Raw genomic sequence first — 18,540 nt, forward strand, 5'->3', positions numbered from 1 at the left:
CAATCAATTAATTTTCGAGACAGGGTTTCTCTGTTATCCCTGGTTGTACTGGAACTCCTTCTGTAGCCCAGGCTGGCGTCAAACTCCCAGATCCGCCTGCCTCTGCCTCCCGAGGCTGAGATTAGAGAGCCAGAGCGGGATCACAGATGCACACTATTGCTTCTGGCTTTTCCCATTCCCAAGGGTCTGAACTCAGGTCCTCACACCTGCACAGTAAAAACACTTTGGCCCCTGAGCAGTACCCCAGCCCTAACTTTGCTTGTTTCTTTGCTGGGATCGGGACTCGAACTTGGGGCCTGGTAGGGGCCTGGTTTTCCTTCCACGTTTAATTATTTGGGTGTGAGTGTGTTCATGCCACGATGCCTGTGTGCAGGTCAGAGAACAGCTGCTGGGAGTTGGTTCACTTCTTCCACTGTGCAGGTCCTAGGGATTGAATTCAGGTTGGCAGGGTTGTGGCAAACCTGCTGAGCTATCCTACCGGCCCCTGCCTTATTATTTATTTATTTATTTATTTTTTAGTAAAGACAGTGATCTTAGTAAGCTAGGGCCACCCTCATGACCTTACTGCAGCATCATTAAAGCTGGAAAGGCAAAACCAGGTCACATTTAGGGGCCTGGATTTAGGACCACAATGCATCTACTTTGGAGGATGCTCAACCTGATCGACAGCAGTCTATAAGGAAGCGGGTCAGACACAGGGAGCGGGCTAACCCCCAGACCCAGGCCCATCATCACATCGAGGCCAAACACTCTCCATCATGTCTGTGCCTTGCACCCTGGCTGAGGTCAGGATCCTCACACCTGGGCTAGCACAGACAGCCTGGGGCTAACCCTGGCTAAAGGAGGCAGGTTTCAGACAGACAACTGTGAATAGGCCAGCTTCCTCGTGTTGCAGATGGGGAAAGTGAGGTTAGCTTCAGGCCACAGAGGGTAGTGGGGTCAGGGCTGGGCTTGGGTGGGAGTTTCTGACACTCGTCTCCACAGCCACACTGCCCCGGGGTCATTGCTACACATTCTCCCACACTGATCATGACATTCAGCCTCTATGTCTCATTGCCTCCTGTCCTGGGCCCCACTCCAGTCCTGATAACCTTGACCTGCACGGACTTTATGGCCTTGCAGATCCTCCTCCTCTTCTTGTGTTTGTCAGCTGTGGCCTCCCTGGCTGCCTCCTCCTGGCTCCTCCTGTCCCTCTCCCCAACACTCCCCTATAAGGTCTCATGGCCTCTTTGCAGATAAAGACTCAGAAGTTCAGAGACCTTGGGGTTTGTCCAGCTTTGAGAGTCAGGACCCCAGGGCTCATCTCATCAATGCCCCAGCCAATCTGTCTGGTCTTTTGAGCTTCCAGAGGGAACGGGAGGGGGTTGTCTGCTGTGCTGTGCACTCATAACAAAGGCCTGGATCAGAGTGGATACTTCTGGGGCTGAAGATGTTCTTGGGTGAAGAGTGCCACTCTAGTCCTAACATGCTGAAAATCCAGAGTTGCATCCCTAGCATCCAGTAAGCCAGGACTCATCCCAAGGATGCTCAGACTACTCTGTCCAGACTCTTGAGCTCCCAAAGGGACTGGGAGGGGCATGGTTGCATTTCCTGTGATCCTAGCACTTTGGAGAAGAAGAAAGGAGGGTTAGGAAATTCAAGGTCATCTGTAGATAAATAGAGAATTGCAGGTCAGTCTGGGCTACAGGAGACCCTATCTCAAAAACAAAACAAAACAAGCAGGAAAAAAGAAAGAGAAGGGAGGGAGAGAAAGAAAGAAAAAAGAACAAAGAAATCAAAATAGGAAAAAAACAGATGTAGAGTTCACAGACAGGGCTGCTGCAACAACAACCTGTGGACACTAGAGGGCGTGGAAGGACAGAAATCCAGTCTAGACTGTGCTGACAGCCAGGTGTGTGGACACCCAGAGATGTGGTGACAGGGATGACAAGATGTCAGTCTCTCACCTTCCTCCACCCCCCCCCCAATAAAAAAGCCAGACATGGTGGTGCACGCCTTTAATCCCAGCACTCAGGAGGCAGAGGTGCAGCTCTGTGAGTTCGAAGCCAGTTTGGTCTACAGAGTGAGATCCAGGACAGGCACTAAAACTACACAGAGAAACTCTGTCTAGGAAAACAAACAAGATGTCAGCCCCAAGCTTTGCCTTTGTGACAACTACTTCATTTTGTCCTCACAGCAAAACCAGACATGAGAAGTCTTAGTGAGATCCCCACTTTACAGTGAGAAATGGAGCCCTGTGTGGAGTCTCCACATCAGAAACTGGAGGCTGAAGTTGAGCTCTGACTTTATGGCCCAAGTGTCCCCTGTCAGCCCTCCTGGGTCCTTTCCAGGTGGGACTACTTAGAGGTGGGAGGGGAGTCTACCCCACGCTTCCTTCTAGGGAGGGTGGGCTCTGGGGCAGCAGGGGGCTGTGGGGGCAGTAAATGAGGAAGCAGCCTGGGGCTGTGGGACTAGCCATGGATACATGGATACAGCGAGTCCTTTGGACGGCTCCTGGCAGAGTTGGGCCCCTGGGAACCTGCCAGGCTATTAATACCCTGCTGAGTCAGGGGGCTCTTGAATTGCAGCATCACAAGACACAGGAGTCCTAGGGCAGCAGGGACACTCTTGGCGCCTCCTGCCTGCATGTCCACCTCAGGCTGTGCCCTCTATGGTAAGTAGAGGCCAGCACCCCACTCAGGGCTGTCCCCAGACAGCGTCCTTCAGAGCTCTGGTGCTAAGGCACAAGAATTATTCTTCTAGAAATTGCTTTGTAGAGGGCCTGCTGTGTGCCCATGCCTGTCCAGGAAGCCAGGGGTCCTATGATTCAGCTCACCACCCGCCTACAGGGCTGCAGCCATAGCTGAGTGGATTCTACTAGGGGCCCCTGCCCTGAAGCCATCGGAGGCACATGGCATTAGGTTCCAGGGACTCTGGTCACTCTGGGTAGGCACTGGCTGGTGGGGACAAGGAATTCACATGGATCAGCTGTGACAGTTATGGGTCAGCAGGGAAGAAAGCAGGTGCAAGGGAGGATGGAAGGGACAGATCCCCCAGAGACAGGCTCTCAGCTCTGGCTCCTTGGCCTTTGCAGCCTTTCCTGCCCAGGACTCCAGGAGTTTGCCCAGGTTTCTGCCACCTTCCTGGCATGACTGTTGCAGACCTTCTGGTGGCCTTGTAAGAACAGGCTCACTCCTTGGCCACCTGGCTCTTGGAATTCCAGCATGGTGCTGTGAAAGCTGTTTCCTGAGAGTTGGGGGGGGGCATTAAAACCCCTGCTCATCCTCAGGATAGGACACTGGCTCCTACAGAACGAGCCTCCTGCTACTAACGGATGAGATGGGCTTTGAACTCAAGCCTAAGCTGATTCCAGAACTCACACTCACATATCCATTCATCATCATCATTTTATTATTAACTATTAATTGATAATAATAATTATTATTGTATTCCAGGCTGGCCTCAAATCCACTTGGCAGCCAGGGATGATTGAACTTCTGATCCTCCAGCCTCCAGCTCCTGAGTGCTACTTTCCGAGGTGTTGGAGAATCAAACCCAGTGCTTCTTGCATGTAAGAACTCTGTCAACTAAGCTATACCTCAGACTCTCGTTTTATTTATTTATTTATTTAGTTTTTTTTTCTAGAGTTTCTCTGTGTAGCTTTGGAACCTGTCCTGGAACTCGCTCTGTAGCCCAGGCTGGCCTCGAACTCAGAGATCCGCCTGCCTCTGCCTCCCGAGTGCTGGGATTAAAGGCATGCGCCACCACCGCCCAGCCCTCATTTATTTTTTTGAGCTAGATCTCACTATATAGCTCAGGATAGTCTCCAAACTTGAGATCATTCTGCCTCTGCTGCCCAAGCGCTACGGTTCCAGGTCTGTGCCATAGGCCCAGAAGACCACGTGCTGTTTAACTAAGTCATTCCATGTGGTATCTGTAGGTGGCTGCATACGTGAGTCTCACATCTGGCATGCTCCTCTTTTCACAGCCTCCTGGAGGCTTCTCACACTGGGACCCACTGGGGACCTTGCCTTCCTCCCCCTACACCGTCTACACCCACACAACCATGCTAAGCTTCCCGCACATGCACACATGCGATCCAGGTCTGGGCCTCTTTCTCAGCTCTGGTCCAGAGCTGTAGAGCAGCTCTTGAGTTCCAAGGCCCCTGCAGAGCCCTTATCATCCAGCCCCACACATCCCCGAGAGCCTGGGACAGGCAGCCCACCCCGATCCCAGCCCCACACAAACCCTGTTATCAGGAGACACATTCCAACCTACGCTCTCTCCTCCTGTAAGGGGTAAGATAGAGCCTGTAGTCTTCCGGCCAAGTGGGAAGGGGCATGGGGAAAGCAGAGGTTATCTCAGCAGGAAGCCACACTGCTGGGCTGTTTCTTCAGCCAGCTTGAGAAAACACCTTGGGGCTGGCCTTTCAGGCCAGCCTTCTGCCCAGGAGGTGGCTGGCTCAGGACCCTTGCTGGGGCTGAGGTCAGGAGGCTGTGTGACTGTTCCCAGGAGCAAGGCGGTGGCTCCCCAGATCTGGGGGGCTCCTTAATCCCTTTCTCCTGGCCTGGCTTGTCTGTAAGCCCAAGCATCGCCTGGTTTGTGGGAGGGCTCTCAGCACAGTGAAGGTGCAGAGCCGGGCTGCTTCAGACAGCAGGCTGTTGTAAAGGTCCAAGTGCATGTTCTGTAATCTCTGGCGAGCACAGCCCCATCACCAGGCACCTGCTGGGGTGGGTAGTGGAAGATTTGGAGATGTGAATCAGGAGGCTGGGATTAGAGCCTTGATCTTACCCCCCTTTTTTTTTTTTTCTTTTGTTTTTGTTTTTTGAGTCAGGGTATCTCTGTGTAGTTTTGATGCCTGTCCTGGATCTCGCTCTGTAGATCAGGCTGGCCTCGAACTCACAGAGATCTGCCTGGCTCTGCCTCCAGAGTGCTGGGATTAAAGGCATGCACCACTGCACCCAGCTTCAATTTTCTTATAATTAAGTTATAAACAAAATCTTGAAGGATTTAGTAAAGAGCTTGGCACCTAGGTTAAATGTGATGGGACAAACCTATAATCCCAGCACCTGGGAGGCAGAGACAGGTGCCTCTCTGTGAGTTCGAGGTCAGCCTGGTCTACATAACAAGTTCAGGATGTCCAGAGAGACATAGTGAGACACAGGGGGAGAGAGCACGGGATGGGTGTATTGATGCACAGCTATGTTCTGAGTACTTAAGAGGCTGAGGTAAAAGGATTAAGGGTTTGAGGCTAGCCTAAAACTACATAGCAAGACACTCAAGTTGAGATTGCAAGTGCCCTCCACCATGATGGCTTTTTCATGTGAGTTCTGAGGCTCAAACTTGGGCCTCAGCCATACTCGGCGAGGACTTAACCAACTGGGCTAGCCAACCAGCCCCAGACACGCTTGGAACTCCAATACCAGTGGAACTTCCGGAAGGAAAATATGCATTTAAAATAAAGCATACGGGGCCCTTCAGATGGCTGGGTGGGTAAAGGCACTTGGTACCAAGGCTCATGACCTGAGCTCCATCCCGGGGCCCCACATGGTGGAGGAGAGAACTGACTCCGGCAAGCTGTCCTCTGACCTCACAAGTGTGCACTGTGACGTGCCTTTACTGCTTCCAAGAGAAAGAAAGAAATATACAACTTAAAAACCAAAGCAGCCTGGCGGTGGTGGGGCACGCCTTTAATCCCAGCACTGGGGAGGCACAATTTAGTCAGGAGCGTGACCCCAGGAGGGCTGAGGACTTGGGAAGAAAGGGTAAGTCAGAGACGAAGCCAATTTTAAACACACACTGCATGTAAGAGCAGCTTGGGTTTTAACAAACACGTCAGTTCCTATGGGTAGCAGAAAGCTAAAAATGGGAAGGAAACTGATGGTTGTAGTGTTTCCACCTTGTAAATTCACGAATTAACTTTTTTTTTTTCTTTTTGAGATAGGTCTCAGATAGCCTCGGCTGGAGTCAAAATAAGTCAAGGATGACCTTGAAGTTCCGATCTTCCTGACAGCCCCTCCCGGGGCTGGGATTACAGGTGTGCACCCTGGGGAAGGGACCCCGAGCTGTGTGCTGGGGAAGGGACCCCGAGCTGTGTGCTGGGGAAGGGACCCCGAGCTGTGTGCTGGGGAAGGGACCCAGAGCTGTGTGCTGGCTGGGCAAGTGCTCGACCCACTGACTTTCAGCCCACATCGATACTTTGACAGGAACGATGAAGAGAGGTAGAGAAGCCACGTCAGTAGAGAGGAAGAGAAACAAAACTCAAAGAGAAAAGAGAAGAGAAAAGAGAAACAGAAAAGACAGAACCAGTAGAAAACAGAAAGAAAAGAAAAGAGCCTGACCAACCTCAAGGCAGAGAAACCCCGCCTCTCTGGCTCTCCATGCGTTGTTTTGAGAGAGGGTCTTTCACTGAACCGGAAACTCACCAATTGGCTAGACCAGCTGCCTAGGGAGTTACAAGGATCCTTGTGTCTCTGCCTCCCTCCCCAGCACTGGGGTGGCAAGCACCCTCTGCAGGCCTGGTTTCACAAGGGTACTGGAGATCCAAACTCAGATTCTCTTGCCCAAGCAGTCAGCTCTTTATTCACGGAACCGTCTTCCCAGGCCACCACCTCAAGTTAAATAAACAAAACAATGCTGAGTGCAGCGGAAAACAAAATCTCAGAAACAATAAAACAAAACAAAACCCCCAAAGGTCTGGAGAGACAGACGCCTCAGCAGTTAAGAGTGCCCTGGACCCAGGCTCAATCCCCAGAACCTGAATGGTGGCTCACAACCTTCTGCTCTAGTTCCAGGCATGCTCGTTCTGGGAACTGTAGGGTCTTCAAAGAAGACAGATGGGACATGACCATTCCACCTGGATTGTGGCAATGCTAACCACTGGGCAAACTGCCCCATATCTCGCCTGCCACCAGGGTCCTGCACAAGCTGTGGACACTGTTGGGTTGATTGCTCAGCTCTGCCTTGTCACAGTACTGTGAGTCCCCCAGGTTCCTCCCCGACAGGAAAATTTCTCAGACCTGGGTCTGGTAGGCAGCCCAAGGCTGATGCTATCCTGTATGACAGCTGAAGACCCAAGTCCACTGCTCCCAGTGAAGCCATGGAGCCCATGGGAGCCTAGGGCAGCTTCTAGGTAGTAGGGAAGTCTCTGCCATTTTAATTGACACATAGGCCATTTGGATGGTGCTTCCTGCTATAATTTATCCTTCTCAGATCTCTGATGGTGTTGACCGCTAACTGGCACTTCATTAATTCAGCAGCTGCTGCCAGGTCAATGCATTTCACATATAAAAACCAGGCTTTACTTTTCTAGAACAATTAGGTCACCTAATAAAAAAGGCAAACTCACACACAGGTTTGCCTTACTAACAGGCTTCATATTAAAGGATGAACATATGAAAGGATTCCTTTTACTATTTAAAGGAATTTGCTTTGCAAAGGCTGCTCTCAGTAATCAACAGCTTATGTATATCTAATGGTAAATAGTTGGATAAAAAGTTTAAGGTTTATATAAATTACAAAGGTCTAAAATAATTTAAATTATAAACATCTGAGGATATAAAGTCTAAATAGGTTATGACAAATTACAAACAATGATAATGTAAGCTTCCAGGAATCGAGAAAGTCATAAGACTTGAATCCACCTCTCACAGGTCAAATGGACTCCAGGTAAATGCTCCTGTCAGCCATCAGCCTGAGCTTCTCTGCCTACTACCTATCCCTGAGAGGGACGCTCCAAATATAAAGGTTTTCTTTAATTCTTTACCTTTAAATTCTGTCCCTGGTCTGTATCTGTCTTGGCAGAGTGCAGCTTAGCTGGCAGACACCGTCCAGAAATCAGCTTCCGACTACAAGCTCCTCCAAAAGTGATCTACACCATCCCAGCCCCAGGTACGTCTACAAAACCGGAAGTCCCTGGACTTGCTAAAAGCTGATGTGAAGCAGTCCAGTAGCTATGATTTCTCCCTGACTCTTCAGCTGGGTCAGTGAGCCAGATGCTTCTGATGAATGCCCCATTGCCTGAATCCCCTCCTGGCCTTTGACTAACATTCCAGCCTTCCTGGGCCCTGACATTGGTGTCCGAATTTCAGCAGGAAGTAGTTACAGAGGAGAATACAGCATCCCTTGTCCTTAATGAAGGGCTGGGGTATTAGGTCCAAGGAAATTCCCTGGCAAAGGGACAAAATGGCTACTTATAGTACCCATTGGCATACCAAGAGTATATTGCCTGAAAATATTTGTTCTAGCTGGGCGGTGGTGGCACATGTCTTTAATCCCAGCACTTGGGAGGCAGAGGCAGGTGGATCTCTGTGAGTTTGAGGCCAGCCTGGTCTACAAAGCAAGTTCCAGGGCAGCCAGAGCTAAACAGAGAAACCCTGTCTCAAAAAACAACAACAACAAAAGTTTCTATTTATGCTAACCAAACTTATGCATCATAAATTTTATCCCCCTCCCCCCAAATAAAGACTGCTAGGACCTTATCAAGGATTTGACAGGGACATATAGGACAAGGGGGGAATGAAGAATCAGCCTGCCTCCATTTTAGGCTTAAAAGCCATCTTATAGTAAAGAAAAACCAGGTTCATTTCTGTTTATGATTAAACCTGTTTCTCAAGGATTGGACTGTGCCCCACCTGTAACTTTTTTAACTACAAATTGTTCTCAACTGCTTGTTCCAGGAATGGCAACCATGTCTTTGTTTCAAAAGGTTGTTATAACCATCTTGCAATCCTACCTTTGTTTCAAAAGGTTATATGACCACCTTGTTATGACCGACCACCTTGCAACCATGTCTCTATTTCAGGAGATCATTAGGAACAACTTGTTATCATGTTCTGCTCCTGTAACCCTGCCTATTTTACCTAGCAAATCCCCCATTTGGAAACCCCCTACCCTTGAGCTATAAAATCCTTGTCTTCCTCATATCCAGTGCTGACCTCTCTAACCCTGCCTTAGGGGGAGGCAGCCTGTGTATACAAATAAAAAAGCTTACTTTAATTAATTTGGCTACAATGATTTGGGTTGGTGGCCTTTCTCCTCCCATCTTCGGAATTAACAAAACATGCAGGCACCAGGCAGTGGTGGCTCACACTTTTAATCCCAGCACTTGGGAGGCAGAAGCAGGCAGATCTCTGTAAATTCAAGGCCAGCCTAGTCTACAGAGTGAGTTCCAGGACAGCTAGGGCAATACAGCAAAACCCTGTTTAGAAACCCAAACCAAACCAAAAACAATACTTACAGGCAAAACATTCACACACTAAAATTTAAATGACCACAAAAATCACAAACAAAAGATGCCTAGACAAGACCCCAACCAGGTTACCACAAGTCAAAGCATAGTTGTTGGTAAAGGTATCATTTCAGATTATTGGGAAGGAAAAGTAGATCACAAAACTCCATAATTTTTGTTGTTGTTCAAAAAATTGCCTACACTTTTACAAATTCAGAGGAAAATACATTGGAAAGGACTGACCAAAATATTTTTTGCCTTTAGTGTTCCTGAGTAGATTCTATTTGTTATAGTGAAAAACCAAAACACATACTAATAATCCAGTGATCACGTCATTTCTTAAGGAAATTCTCCCTGTTCCTGCCAAGGCTCTCAAGAGACTCACTGCACATCTGCAGGCCCAGGGTGCGGAGCTAATAGAATTCCTTTCTTCTAGGAGAGGGAGAGGAGATGACCCAGGTCATTCTGGAGGGGCAGGCCAAAGCCCTCCCCACCGGAACTCCCTGACTCGAAGCTTGGGGTGCCCCGGGACCCTGCTCACAATCATGCCTCTGCCTCCTCTCCTGGGTGGAAGAGGTCAGTGCTGTGGGGCAGATTCCATGCACTCTGCCCTCACGTGCATAGCAGAAGCAAAGCCTGAAGGAGCAGCAGCTGAGGTGACTTGAGACTCTGGATGCTTCTCCCAGGAGTCCCAGAACGACTCCCCTCTTCCAGGCCTGGTTCCTGGGTAGGGCTTGGGGGAGGGGGCCGGGCCACTGCCAGACTGCACAGCTGGGCTGCTGGTGGGAGGGTGGGAGGGATGTTCTGGGCTCCACAGCGCTTCTCCTGGAAGACCATTCCTTTCCAACCAGCAAGCCTCATCCTGGGGCCAGGTTTCTTTCTTTCCATTCTCTCTCTCTCTCTCTCTCTCTCTCTCTCTCTCTCTCTCTCTCTCTCTCTGAGACTGTCTCACCATGTAGCTCTGGCTGGCCTGGAACTCACAACTCACTATGCATGTATGGAGACCAGGCTAGTCTTGAACTCAGAGATTTTTCTGCTTCTGCTTTTCTAGTGCTGGGATTCAAGGCATGCACTACCATGCTCATCTTTCTTTCCTTTTGGTTCAAGATTACAAAAATTACATTATTTACTTGTCTAGTTAGTTAGTTAGTGTACAGGTATTTCCAAACATACCACAGCATGCATGAGGGGGTGAGAGGACAATTTGCCGGAGCTGGTTCTGTTCTTCTACCATGTGAGGGAGGCCTGGGGATCAAACTTGGTCATCAGGCTTGGTGACAAGTGCTTTTACCCACTGAAACATCTTGCCAGCTTTGGGGCCAGATTATTAAAAGCCAGAACTGGCCAGGCAGTGGTGGCACACGCCTTTAATCCCAGCATTTGGGAGGTAGAGGCAGGTGGCTCTCTGTGAGTTTGAGGCCAGCCTGGTCTACAGAGTGAGTTCCAGCACAGCCAGGGCTACGCAGAGACACCCTATCTTGGGGGTGGGGGTGGGAGAGGGGAGGGAAAGTACCATAACTGGATGCCTGGGATGCCTGGGGTTTCGTGGGCCAGGGAGCAGCTGTGAGCCAATGACCAGACTTTGAAATTCTCCTGGCAAAACAGCTGGTCCTGGTGAACCTGGTGGCTTTAGAACTTGCAATGTGTATGATATGTATATGTGAGCATTGTCAGATAAAGTGCAGGGCTCTTGAGTTTAGGATACAGTTCAATTGCTGGAGTGCTCACCTGGCATGCATGAGGCCCTGGGTTCAATTCCTAGCACAGCATAAACCAGTCATGGAGACACATACCTGTATCCCAGCACTCCAGACCTAGAGGTAGGAGGATCAGAAATTCAAGGTCACTTTTGGCTACACAGGAAGCTAGAGGCCAGCCTGGGCTACAGGAAACCCTGTCTCAAATAAAAGCAGGATACTGAGTTGAAACTGAACTTTAGATTAGTGTATGCGCCCCACTTTACAGGCTGGGTTTTTATTGCTAACTCTGGCAAGCAGTTAAGAATGGATGTAAACCTGTGCAAGAACATGTGCAACTGTGAATGTCCACACTAGTACAACAGTGTAAATGTGTATGGCTTTAAAGACACATGTGTACAGGGGTACATGTGCACAGGAAAGAGGCTTAAGGGTTTTCCAGTGTGTGTTTGTGCATGTGCATGTGCATGTGTATTTCTCTTTAAGTATGAGCGTGCGTGCTCACATTCATACCTATATGCATGTGTGCTCAAACACACACAGAAGAGCTAGACACTGTGTAGAATATGCAGACTGGGACCCCTGTATGTGAGTTTACATAAGAGAAACATAAGGCCCTTAGCCATGCCCCGTGTGCTTGGGTGTGTCCAGGAGTTGGGGGGCGGGCATGAGGGTGACAGGACCGGCTGAGCTTTTCCCTGTTAGTTACCGTAGTGTGATGTCAGCTCAGCCCCATGCTGGCCCCTGACTGGGATCTCTTTCTCCCAAGCATGGAAGAGTCATGGAGGAGAACCAGTGATGTCTGTGGTTCAGACTAGTGAGGGCCACAAGCACGAGCACACACCGTTACATAAATGCCTTTGTCCAAACACTGGCCAGATGTTCAGTCCTTGCTGAGCCAGATGGCAGTGGATCCTGAGGTTGGGGGCGGTTCCCGCTGCTCCCCTCCCTTGCCCCTTCTGAATCCTCCACTCCCACTTCCCACGGCATTTCTGTTGGTCTTGGGTCCTCCTGAGGCTTCCTTCAGTCTTTGGCTCGCAGGGGCCACCTTCATCCTCTGTCTTCACGTGGTGGCTCTCGTGTGTCTCTGTCTTTTTTTTTTCCCTGTGTATATGTGTGTGTGAGAGGGATCTGTGTGTGTGGCAGGTATGTGTGCATGTGTGTGTGTACACATGTGTGTGTGTTTGTGGGCCAGAGGTCAACCTCCAGCGTCGTTCCTCAGGGCTGTTCACTTTTTTTCTTTTTCATTAAAGTCAGAGTCTCTCTGTGGTACCTGGGCTTCCCAATTAGACTAGACAAGGGATGGGATAGCTTGTGTCTGCTCCCTCAGCACTCTGGGATGTATAAGCACTCGCCACGCCTGGGTATTATTTTTATGAGTTCTGGGGCTACAAGGCAGGTCCTCAGTCTTGCATGGCAAACTCCTTATTTCCTGAGCTATCTCTCCAGTTCTGCCTTTCTGTTTTGTTTTGAGACAGGGTTTCTCTGTGTAACAGCCCTGGCTGTCCTGTAACTCGCTCTGTAGACCAGGCTGGACTCGAACTCACAGAGATTCACCTGCCCCTTCCTCCTGAGTGCTGGGATTAAAGGTGTCAGCTTTTGCTTTTTGAGACAAGGTCTTGCTGTATAGCCCAGGCTGAAACTTCCTGATCCTCCTGTCTCAGCCTCCTGAGGGTTGGAGCGACAGGTGTGTCCTGTCGTCACTGAAGTGTGCAGATGTCTGTTTTAACTCCAAGGACACTTCATCAGTTTGGATAAGGATCACTTGGTCATCTCTTTTGAAACACATTCACCTTCTGAGGCCCTCAGATCGGGACTCCAGAACGCCAGTCAACCCGTAGGCCCTTGACTCCTCACTCCTGAGAGATTTTCTCCCAGCCGCACCACCGCATCATGCTAGCTGTGTGTGCCCAGGGGCCTCCAGCTGTTCTTCACATGGACAAATTCGAACTTTACTGAAGATTAGATGGAATCTCAGAGCGCAGAGCTCAGGGGTGACATCGTAAGTTCTGGCCCCAGTATGAAAGCAGGGAAGCAGGGAATGAGACGCATCTCTGCAGCTCAAGCCTTTTGTTATCTCATGACTCAGTCATGGAGCCAGGAGGGTGGCAGGAAGGGACAGGCTCTGGAGTGTCTGGTGGCATGAGGTAACCTCAACAGCTCTGGACCTCACTTTCCCTGTCTGTGAAATGGGGCCCTGGACTGCATGATTCTAGAGATTTCCTGGTTTCCTGGTTGTTGGTTATTTGGGGAAAATGACATGGAAGCTGGGACCTCTTCAGCAGCTGGGGAGGAAGGAGCCCTGAGGTGTCTCCGTCTGTTTCCTGTGGCCACAAGCTTAGTGGCTTGAAGTCACACACATCTGCCCTGCCACTCTGTGGGATGGAAGTTCACCCCAGTCTTTCTGGGCCAGATGGAAGCCGTCAGCCCCCCTCCTTCCCAGCTCCAAGACGTCTTCACGGTCTGTGGTTTATGACTCTCCTGCACCTCAGGCCATCAAGTCGGCCACCTTTCTCATATCTGGGCACTCCAGCCTCTCCTGTGTGCCCGCTTCCACTTTAAGGAGCCTTGTGATCTGGGGGCTTCCAGAGATGTCTCCCCGGTTAGTCAGCTGCTCGGCAGCCTTCTTCCACCTGCTGCCCGCATCCTCCTTGCCTTTCTGCAGCAGAACCTCCGGGTGGAGGAGCCCATAGACAGCAGAAACATCCTCCTCACGCTTGCCAGCTGAGTTCAGCGCTCAGGGGCTGGGGAGGGAGGGTCCTGGGCTGGGTTGCCGATGGCGGCCTCCCTCTCTGGGGTCTGTTTATAGGGGCTCTGCCCTCCTGACATCATGACTTGCCTGAGATCTCCTCCTAATGTTGCCCCACTGGGGTAGAGATTCCAACACATGAAATTGTGGGGGACATCACTTCTCCTTCTGTAGTTCCGTATGACATGATGTAGTTATAGGTTCTGGGATTAAGACATGGTGGGCATTGGGAGTCATGATTTTGAGTGGACGGCACCACGTCCTAGAACCAGAACACAAAGGCCGGACATCTGCCTGGATTCTGAGCATATGTCCAGGGCCACATTTCCCATGGTGGGATTGCTGCTACTCTTGGGATTGGGCCCAAGCTGCTACTCTGTCTCGGTCTGTAATTGTGACCTGGTGAGGCCCAGAGGGATCAGTGTCCTTAGGGTCTGTCATACCTGAGCGTTCCAGGTGACTCCCTGCCTTCCTCTCCCCAGGGCCCAGACTGTCGTCACCCTGTGCAGCTTCTGCAGTGCTGCGGATCGAACCCAGGCTTTGTGTGTGCCAGGCAGGCTCTCTGCCCACCAAGCCTCAGCCCAGTCCTGTTTCCTACGTGTTATCAGGGTTCATCAGACCTTCACAGATCTGCCCAGGAGCTGAATGACATGTGAAAGTCCCACGCCTGCCTCGAATTTTGTGTTGGTGGACTCTGGGCTCCTGTTTACATTCTGTGATGTAGTCATTGCAGCCTGATACCTGGGGGTATCAGACAGGTGATGCTGGGTGGGATGGGAAAGGAGACAGCGGGAGGCAGGAGGGCACAGCCCAAGTCGGGGCCAACCCCAGGCTTTGGTGCAGAGACACTCATGGGTCTATGGGACCATGGCAGGGGGGTGGGTGGGAATGAAGAAGGGTAGAGGAGCTGTCATGTTTATGGAGCCTTCTGGGAGCTATGGCAAGACTGTCCAACCGTGTTACCAGCATACTTAGTGTCCAGTCAGGATGGAATCCAGGAGGTCAGGTCAAGCATGATCTCAGAGGACTGTGATGCGGTGGGATTTCCACTTCTAAAGCCAGATGTAGTGACACATGCCAGCCATTTCAGCACTTGGGAGACTGAGGCAGGAGGATTGCAAGGACAAGGACAACCTGGGCTACAGGGAGACTTCCAGGCCACCTTGGGCAACTCAGCAGGCCTTGTCTTAAAATAAGTAAAAATGGATGTAACATGGTAGTAGAGAGCTTGTCTAGCTTGTGGGAAGCCTTAGATTTGACGTCTAACTCTGCAAAATCAGAAGGCAGGAGACTCCTCCTCCTCCTTGGGTGTGTTCACCATTCCGAGTGCACACACACTTTCTGTCTCCATCCCTGACTAAGGGCCTACAGCTGTAATCAAGCACCTGCCCCTTGCCTACCTCAGCCAGGCTGTCTCCAGGAGCACAGTAGATGAGCAGGTCCAGAAGGGCTAGCAGCCTCTTCTTCATCCCTCTCCTCTGTCTCCCCTGAGAATCTGTCCTGTGTGCCAGCCAGCCACTTCCAGAGACAGGAGAGTGTCAGAGGGACCAAGTCCAGAGGCAGCCAGGTTCGCCTCTGTGATGGACACTGAACCCAGACTGTGCCACGCTCCCCTGAACTCCTCAACAGCCCAAAGAGACAAATGCCATCGCTCTCCAACAGATGAGGACACCAAGGCTCAGGTGGGGACGCCGGCACCAGCTGCTGCTGCTACCACACAGGATGTTGCTCTAGGCAGTGGCTGGCAACATTCCCATCTGCCTCTCCAGACTTCTTCCTTCCCATCAGGCACTTTGGTACCCATTCACCCTCCTGACGTCTTCACTCTTTCAAAGACTCTGACACACCTCCACAGCCCTTTAGAGGTCGCTTCCCAGGGCCGTGTCCTTCCAGGAGATGTGGTCCCTGTAGGTAGGCAGAAGCCCACCCCCTGCCCATTCCTGGATCTGGCTTTGCTGTGGATGCTGATCCTGGAGGGTGGGGGCGAGGATGGAGGAAGACGCCCTCACCCCTTCTGCTCAGCACCCTGCCAGGCACTTCCAGCACCCGTGGGAATGTGCAGAAGGTATTTTAAAGATGCTGAAGTCAGCCGGGATTCAAAGTTGAATGAGAGTTTTTCACCATGATGGTACTGCTGGTACCTGCTTCTTCTGAGTGTCTTCATGACCTTCTGTACCCCAGTGCAGCTGGAGACATGGAGGCTCCACATGGAGAAGGGACCGACCCTCAGATGGGCAGGTGGTGATCTTGGGAGGGCAGGCGGGGCCTTAAGCCACAGGCATACCGACAGCACATGGAAGGTGGTGTCCTAGCCGGAGGGCAAGCTGGCAGACACTGAGCCCACTTCCATTCCCTCTGCCCCAGCTGCTTCTCAGATGGAGCAGGCTGTATCCTCAGCAGTGCCACACGGGCTGGACAGACAAGTCCCTTCCCTCTCTTGAAGGATCCTGGGAATAATAGGTTTAATACCCCTCCCCAATGCTTTAAAGTCCTGACTCTTGTACCTATGGTTTATAACCCATTTTGGAAATAAGATGTGTGTGTGTGTGTGTGTGTGTGTGTGTGTGTGTGTGTTAACGTGTATGTTTTATTTTTATTTTATTATTTCATGTGTATTAGTGTTTTGCCTGCTTTTATGTCTCTGCACCATGTGTGTCCCTGGTGCCTGCAGAGGCCAGAAGAGGGCGTTGGATCGCCTGGAAATGGAATTACAGATGGTTGTGAGCCACCATGTGAGGTACTGGGAATCACACCTGGGTTCTCTGGCAGAATAGCAAGTACTGTTAACTACTAAATCCCATGCTCTCCCATGCCCCAAAAGTGTATGTTTAGAGAGCTGGGATGCGGCCCTGCTAGCAGAGAGCTTTCCTAGCATGCAGAAAGCCTGGTTCCATCCCCAGCACTGAGTAAGTTGGGTGTGGTGGCTCACGCCTTTGATCCCAGAACTTGGGAGGTAGAGGAGGAATATCAGAAATTCAAAGTCACCGTCTGCTACAGGCTGACCTGAAACTCAGCCTGGGCTACCTGGTCTCAAAGAAAAAGAAAAGAAAAAAGTATTTAGGGCTGGTGGTGGCATACGTCTTTGAACTGAGTACATGGGAGGCAGAGGCAGGCAGATCTCTGTGAGTTCAAGGCCTTTCTGGTGTACATATTGAGTTTCAGGACAGCCAGGGTTGTACAGTGAGACCCTGTCTCAAAAAAAAAAAAAAAAAAAAATTTAGGTGAGGCCACACTGGAGGAGGGGCTGAGAGACAACATGGCTTGTTCTAAGATGAGAGGATTGGGGTGACAAAAGCATACAGAGGCCTGAGCGGAGGATCATGGGAGATGACAGAGGCATAGAGAGATGTGGCTGATGCCAAGGGGAATCAAGGCTGGGCAGCCATCTCCACACGCAGAGGCAGCTGGCTCTCACCCGTGTACCTCACCAGCCATTTTGGGCAAGCTGCTGCCCACTTGGGACTCCGGTGTTCTCATCTGCTAAGTGGGCATCACTCACCCACTTTAGAGGTGTATGAGCAGGATGCGTGCTGGCCCCAGCAATGTGGTCCCCAGCTCTCCCCAGCCCGAGCTGGCCTGTGGAAGGCCAGGCTTGGCCTCCAGCCTGTGTACCTTGCCTTACATTCGTCCCTCCATCCTGGCTCATGTTCACATTCCCTCTGTCTGTGTGTAGATTTCGACTTCTGGGAGCTTCATCCTGGCCCCCATGCTCTGACTGACACCTCGCCCTCCCTCATGGTAGCTGGTAGGTCATCAGTCCATTTCCAGGGGACAGGAATCTAGCCTTTGGGACTGAGGGAGGAGCCCTGGGAGGGCTGGAGGCTGGAGGAAGGGGACGTCAGACTCCTGCACCACTAAAGAAGTCCCCAACCCTGCCTCAGGCAGAGGGGCAGTGCCTGTGACCGAGCCCCAGAGGTGGCCTGCAGGAGACCCTGCAGCCGGACGAGCCCAGGAGCAGCTCAGGCTGCCCTTATTTGGGACCTTTGCCCTCTTGGTCCCCTGACCAGTGGCTCGGGCACATCTGGGATGAGAAAACTGCTATTCCCACCAGGGAATGCCACTGTATCCCACACATTAAAAACCACACAGGACAAGACAAGCCGGGCCGTGGTGGCGCACGACTTTAATCCCAGCACTCGGGAGGCAGAGGCGGGTGGATCTCTGTGAGTTCAAGGCCAACCTGGTCTAAAGAGTGAGGTCCAGGACAGCTCCAAAGCTACACAGAGAATCCCTGTCTAGAAAAACTAAACAAACAAAGAAACAAACAAAAAACAAAACCACATAGGACAATGGTCCTTTGCACATCACTGTATTGTCACATGAAATGCGCATCCATAAGTGGCTGACTTGGAAACGACCTATTAGGTCACACAGAGTCCGGCCCCTGGGGGCCAAAGCTGCGCCATTGCCCAGAGACCATGGCAGGAGTCTTCTATAGGTCTTGGCACGGGCACCTGCTCTCCCCAGGCTTCAGGGCTGGGTGCTGTGCGAGAGGCCAGCTCATGGCCCAGGCCCTTTGGCTCCTGGACAGTAGCTTCCCAAATTCACTAGGTTCTTGGTGGGTTAAGAGCTATTCCTGGGGAAATGACTCCTATGGTGAAATAAATTTAGGAAACGCTGAATTAAACACGACTTGAACAGCTGGTTTTTCTAGAGGACACATCAGTGCCTTTACAAATAAGCTGTGCCCTTGTGAACATCTACTGTAGGGGCAGCGTGCAGTACTTCCCAAAGTGCACTGGGCCACCAGAGCCTCTCCCCAGAAGTATCTTGCAGGCTGGGCCCCAGGCACCCTAAGCTGTCAGTGATCACCCATGGACTGGCACCTATGCTGGGTGAGAGGTGGGAATATTTCACTGAGCTCTGTGCTGTGGTGTGGCGGCACA

General features: G+C 51.1%; 1 protein-coding gene and 1 long non-coding RNA gene across 3 annotated transcripts in view; one reads left to right on the forward strand and one right to left on the reverse strand.

Annotated features, from left to right (window-relative positions):
• Positions 1-3,440: 3,440 nt before the first annotated feature.
• On the forward strand, positions 3,441-8,950 carry LOC119087828. 2 transcript variants are annotated; one of them, XR_005091306.1, is made up of 4 exons: positions 3,441-3,550; positions 5,924-6,016; positions 7,783-7,869; positions 8,783-8,950. It is a non-coding gene; the product is annotated as an uncharacterized LOC119087828 (long non-coding RNA). The 2 variants fall into 2 exon arrangements; XR_005091305.1 differs by lacking the exon at positions 3,441-3,550 and adding an exon at positions 4,336-4,464 and having other exon boundaries at positions 8,783-8,947.
• Positions 8,951-17,946: 8,996 nt separating this feature from the next.
• The window catches only part of Plpp7 (phospholipid phosphatase 7 (inactive)), an 18,718-nt gene continuing 18,124 nt past the window's right edge, over positions 17,947-18,540 (reverse strand). The window contains exon 2 of the mRNA XM_028884672.2: positions 17,947-18,540. This exon is cut by the window's right edge and continues 654 nt beyond it. The gene's annotated coding sequence lies outside the window, so the exon portion shown is untranslated.

The sequence above is a fragment of the Peromyscus leucopus genome, chromosome 4 (genome assembly GCF_004664715.2).
Source record: "Peromyscus leucopus breed LL Stock chromosome 4, UCI_PerLeu_2.1, whole genome shotgun sequence".
In the NCBI taxonomy this organism is placed as follows: domain Eukaryota; kingdom Metazoa; phylum Chordata; class Mammalia; order Rodentia; family Cricetidae; genus Peromyscus; species Peromyscus leucopus.